The 5,898-nt window shown below is 41.6% G+C and overlaps 1 pseudogene; it reads right to left on the bottom strand.

Moving 5' to 3' along the window:
• Positions 1-419: 419 nt before the first annotated feature.
• LOC124655190 overlaps positions 420-5,898 on the bottom strand; it is a 16,746-nt pseudogene continuing 11,267 nt past the window's right edge.

Below are 5,898 nucleotides of genomic sequence, written 5' to 3' on the forward strand. Positions count from 1 at the left end.
TATCACACATAGAGTCTATCATTTGAAGAATGTATGAGATAGGTTCATCATCCTTTTTCAACTCATTTTCGAATAAAATAAAAATCTTTGTTGAACAGCTGATACCAGTTCTATTCTGCTGTTGAAAACTGTCAGGGTTGCATTTTTTCATCTGTATAAGACTTCCATTACAAAAGTTGAGACAAGCCTGAAAGCAAGAGCCTAAGAGCCTCTATTGACAACAATATCACACAACTTCTCAAGTACTGGTCAGTAGCAAGTCGCCATTGTAATTCTGTTGTACCATGTATCACGTTTACGCGAAAATGCACGGACCTTTTTTGTGTTGCAAGCAAGCACATGCTCTAAAATTTAGTACACAGATGCAATATCTATTCTATACCGCGGTTCTATTTTTACTACTTCAAATATTTGTGTGCCTATCGCCTTTGGAAATTGAGCTTTGAGATGTTGTAACCAAAGACGACAGCAAAAAGGATGGGGAATGCTGCCAGAACCACGGCTGACAGTGGCAGAAGGTCACGCCGATAACCAAAGTAGTCCTTCATGAACACTGCAATGGATTTGGTCTCTCCAAATACAACGACCAGGCTATCGTTCTCATCCCCAAATTGTGTAGTAAAGAAGACATTGAGCGTCCATGACAGTGGGGAGATATAGTAGAGCCATATCCACCATCTTGGTATTTGCTGCCATATGTTTATAAATTACCTTTAATCACTATTCTTTTGATTCCTAAAGGTAAAATATATATGGAGTACTAGAGTTAAGATGGCTAGGACTTACTGGCTCAGGCACGATGAATCCAGACATGAGGTTTTGTAGGGTGTAGAACATGGATGCAAGTATGGACGCGACTTGGATGTTGGGGGTGAGCGACACCATCATCATTCCAATATAGAGGAAGTAGAGCAGCGTGCACACCATGGTGTACATGAACCAAAAGAACTTCGCTGCTGTCCATGTGAACCCTAGCATCGGGTATGCTATCAACATGAACAGCACTACTTGTACCAGCACATAAGGTATCTCCATGGCAACCTATCTCGCAAAAAAGACAAGTCAATGCCTGCACATAGAAGTAGTATAATATGTTTGAAACATTCATGTGGTTAGACCTGCGCGAAGGAGTAGGCCCAAGGAGAGTACATTCCTGCAAACCTTTCCCTATACACGACAGAGCGCTCAATGGAGACAAATGGCATCACTGTTTGGCAATTGTTAATGCCGGCGAATAGAGTGAATCCATACATGCACCCCAATATGGTGAACAGACTTTGTTGGTCGTTTCTATCCTCAAACAAAACAAGCAACTTCAGTCATATTCTACCACAATAGCATCAATTAAGATATAGAAATGAGAGACGGCTTACTCACAAGTTGTTGATATTGCCTTGCTGCCAGAATACTGCACCAAAGAAAATGCATATGAATGTCATGAACACCATTCGCACTAGGTTGTAGGAAGGGGTTCTCCAATATGATAAACTCTGCTTCCAGAGGCAAGCTTTGAATTGCTCCTGAAACTTCTGTGGATACCGTGTTGGAAAATGGAGATCACTCGTATCTGGTGCTGGTATGCTCAAGTGCTTTACCAGCATGTCCTTGTCCCTTTGATCACCACATTTACATACTGGTTAGCACGAATATTCAGATAAGTTTGATTTAAACACTAAATGAGATCTCTGTCAAGTATGGTATGGTGACCCATGCTTATATTCCATTCTGATCAAAACTGACTTTTGAGACCCACATGCCTGTTTATTTTTGAAGAATTGTGGAAGGCTGGAAGAATTACAGGCTGTTTGACACAAAACTTTTCTTCATAATTCATCATGTAGTCATAAACTAAGATTGTTAAGGCACTGGCGCTAACTGAGCTGGTTCTTCGAAACTTACTTGCACATTGATGATTCTCTGTATATTTGTGCAAAATCTACTCCCAGTTGGATTTCCATGGATGCAGAAGTAACTTCTAGCATCCACGTTGATGGGTTGTAGTTGTCCTTGATCCTAGGTACCCCAGATATTGCCTAGAAGAACAGAGAAAATTATTTCACCCGTTTATGTTTCCATGAGGTCATAGTCTGATATAGAGATGTACATTTGTGGTAAATATGCAGAAAAATCATTATACAATGGATATGATCATGGAAAATATATACAACTCTAATAGACGCCCTCAAACTCATGGTAGATCAACAAGACTGAGTCTGGCGAGGTAGAAACCGAGTTGTGCTCTAGTCTAGGCCTTCCTGAAGAGATTTGCTAATGTAATTCGGAAGACACATATTGTACAACAAGTACTCGATCCTGCACACATGAGCACGTGAAGGAAGCATCTACTCCAATGTGCTTGGTGCGCCTGTGCTTCATAGGGTGACAGCACAATACTGATACCACCTACACGGTCTAACAAAAGAGAAGTTCACACAAATACCAACATCCTCAAGCAACCACTGCAGCCAATTCACCTCTACTATAAAAGAGCCATAGCTAGTAACTCAACCGGTGACCTCTACTATAAAATAGCCATAGTTAGTAACTCAGCCGTTGCACTCGAATGAGAAACTGCACAATGAGAGAACTACCAAGAAAGCACTATAGTAGAAAGTGATCGATGATCTTATGGATCCCTAGCCCACTTACCATATGCACATTCTGAACTTTTCAAGGGCATCTCTTTGAGGGCATGAATCAACATCCCCCTCCAAGTTAGATAACTTCCAACCCCATCCAGCTTGATCTCATTTGGCATGAGCTCAAGCTTATACTACACCTCACAATGTGGGGGTTGGCTGCCTACCTTCCCCAAAAGTAGTGGAAGATGCTCCATCCACCAACTTGTCAAGCACCTTGGCCATGGCCAGATTGAAGCAGCACAAAGTTGTGGAGGAACAACTTCACCGTGTTGCTACAATGTGGACAGCACAAATGTTGAAGGAACCGCTTCAACGTGTTGCGCTAGATATCGCTCTAGGGGCGTAAGCTAGATATCGCTCTAGGGGCGGGGCTGTCAAGAGTTCAATCCAAACTCTCAACACAAGATCTAATCCAAGATCTTAAAACAAGAACAGAAAGTTCTCTTTATTGATAGGTAGATGGTACATAGTCTGGTTACATATGTAGAGGCTGGACCTCTATTTATAGGCTGCATGAGCCTTCTCTCCTTAGCTCTACTCACAACTAGAGTGTTCTAGAGAACACTACATAAGCTAGGAAAAGAGATACAAATATTCTAGTTACAACATATAGCTAGAACATGCTAGAAACTACTACAACACATGTGACTAAAGGATTCTATTTCCTAGAATATAGTAGAAGTGTGTAGAAGCTAGTACTGGATATTACTTATGTTTTATTTTTATTTTATTTTATATACCGTCCCTCATCATTCTCCCCTGGTTGTTTAGAACTCGTCCTCGAGTTATCTTCATAGAGTGCTTGTTCTGGATGATAAAGAGCCAAGTCTGCCACGTTGAATATGTTGGATATTCCCATCTCAGCTGGAAGATCTATCATGTAGGCATTATTATTTATCTTCCTTAGAACAGAGAAGGGTCCGTATTTCCACCATCTAAGTTTCTCTTTGATGTCTAATGGCGGTCCTTCTTTCCGGAGGTATACCATCACCTTATCACCAACCTAGAATGATTTTAGCCTCCGTTTGAGGTCACTTTTCTCATTCTCCTTGGAGCTATTACGATTTGATTGATTTGGTAGAATGATGATCTTCCGCTTGTTCCAAGTGAAAGAGTAAGAATTTTCCTTCCCTTTGTGTGTTGTATTCACATCGTATTGCCAAGGTCTCCCAAGAAGAACATGGATGGCATCCATATCAACAACATCACATAACACATTTGCGTGATAGTGCTTGCCCAAAGAGAGTGGCAAGTTGCATTGTTTGGTGACCCTCATATTCACTCCTTTCTTGATCCACCCAATAGTGTAGGGGTTTGGATGATCATGTGTCTCAAGCTTTAAATGGTTCACCAAATTCTGAGAGATAAGATTTTCACAGATGCAACTATCAATCACTAATTTGCATACCTTGCCATTCACCGTGCATTTGCTCTCAAATATTTTCTTTTGTTGTGTGTTGTCGGGCTGCGGTGTTGAGCACAAGGGCCGCTGAATCACGCATACCACCTCCTCTCCCTCGTCTTCACAAATATCTTGTCCTTCTACATCTTCAGATTCATATTCTTCATCATCTTCACCATCATGGATTGTGGTGTTGACAAATTTCCTCAATGAGCAGTTGCTAGATACATGTCCCTCTTCACCACATTTATAGCATTTTATCACAGGCTTAGCCCTGCTCTTACCACCAACTTGTTTTGGGGTAGGTTGTTTTGCCTTGGGTTGAGTGGTCTTTTCTTCCGCTTTATGGGAGCTACTCCTAGGTGAGGCTTCCGTATGAGAATATGGAGCCTTACTTGCCTTTCTTGTTTTTACCAACCTCTCGGCCTTTAAGGCTAGAGCTTGTGCTTGATCAAGGGACCAAATTTGCTGCATCATTAAACGATCCCGGATAACATCACTGAGACCATTGATGTACCTTGCAACTTGTTGATCTTCTGTTTCAGCAAGGTTGCACCTCACTTGTAGCCTTAGAAACTCCTCTGTATATTCTGAAACAGTCCTATTTCTTTGGGCACAATTCTGAAATTGAATAAATAGGATCTGATCATAATCTGCAGGCAAAAAAATCCCCTTCAAAAGATTCTTCATTTGCCGCCAAGATCGCACACGAGGTTCTCCTATGAGTCTGCGGTCTTCTTGAAGGCGATGCCACCATGCACCAGCTCCTCCTTTCAGCTTGTATGCGACCAAAGAGACTCTACGGTCTTCTGGAATATTCATGAATTCAAAGAAAGTCTCGACCTCGTACAACCAATCAAGGCACCCTTCAATATCAACATTTCCACTGAAATTAGGGATCTCAGCTTTCACATTGTATGTATCCCTCGCATACGTAGTGTTGGGTACTCTTGGATGTGCATAGAGGTCAGGTTCTTCAAGGCCCTCATCATTTTCTTCATCTTCGGAAGTTTCATCATAAGTTGGCCTTCTTGAGGTACGCCGAATAACATGTGGTTGAGGTGTTTTTGCTCCAAGATGACCTCCCTTTCTTCTCCGCTGAGAATCTTCACCATCCTTTGATGATTCTTCATCATTGGCAGTAGGAGGAACACCCTTTCTGATCACATCAACTAGCTGATCAAATCTCCGGTTAAGATCTTCACGCAACGCTTGGATTTGTTGTTCTGCAGCATCCATTCTCTTTCCCAACTCCTCCATTGCTTGTTGCAGCTCGCTCTCAATGAGGGAACCACAACTTGAACGGATCAGCAGGGCTCTAATACCACCTGAAGCAGCACAAAGTTGTGGAGGAACAACTCCACCGTGTTGCTACAATGTGGACAGCATAAATGTTGAAGGAACCGCTTCAACGTGCTGCGCTAGATATCCCTCTAGGGGCGTAAGCTAGATATCGCTCTAGGGGCGGGGCTGTCAAGAGTTCAATCCAAACTCTCAACACAAGATCTAATCCAAGATCTTAAAACAAGAACATAAAGTTCTCTTTATTTATAGGTAGATGGTACATAGTCTGGTTACATATGTAGAGGCTGGACCTCTATTTATAGGCTGCATGAGCCTTCTCTCCTTAGCTCTACTCACAACTAGAGTGTTCTAGAGAACACTACATAAGCTAGGAAAAGAGATACAAATATTCTAGTTACAACATATAGCTAGAACATGCTAGAAACTACTACAACACATGTGACTAAAGGATTCTATTTCCTAGAATATAGTAGAAGTGTGTGGAAGCTAGTACCTGGATATTACTTATGTTTTATTTTTATTTTATTTTATATACCGTCCCTCATCACA

This window comes from Lolium rigidum, chromosome 5, assembly GCF_022539505.1.
Source record: "Lolium rigidum isolate FL_2022 chromosome 5, APGP_CSIRO_Lrig_0.1, whole genome shotgun sequence".
In the NCBI taxonomy this organism is placed as follows: domain Eukaryota; kingdom Viridiplantae; phylum Streptophyta; class Magnoliopsida; order Poales; family Poaceae; genus Lolium; species Lolium rigidum.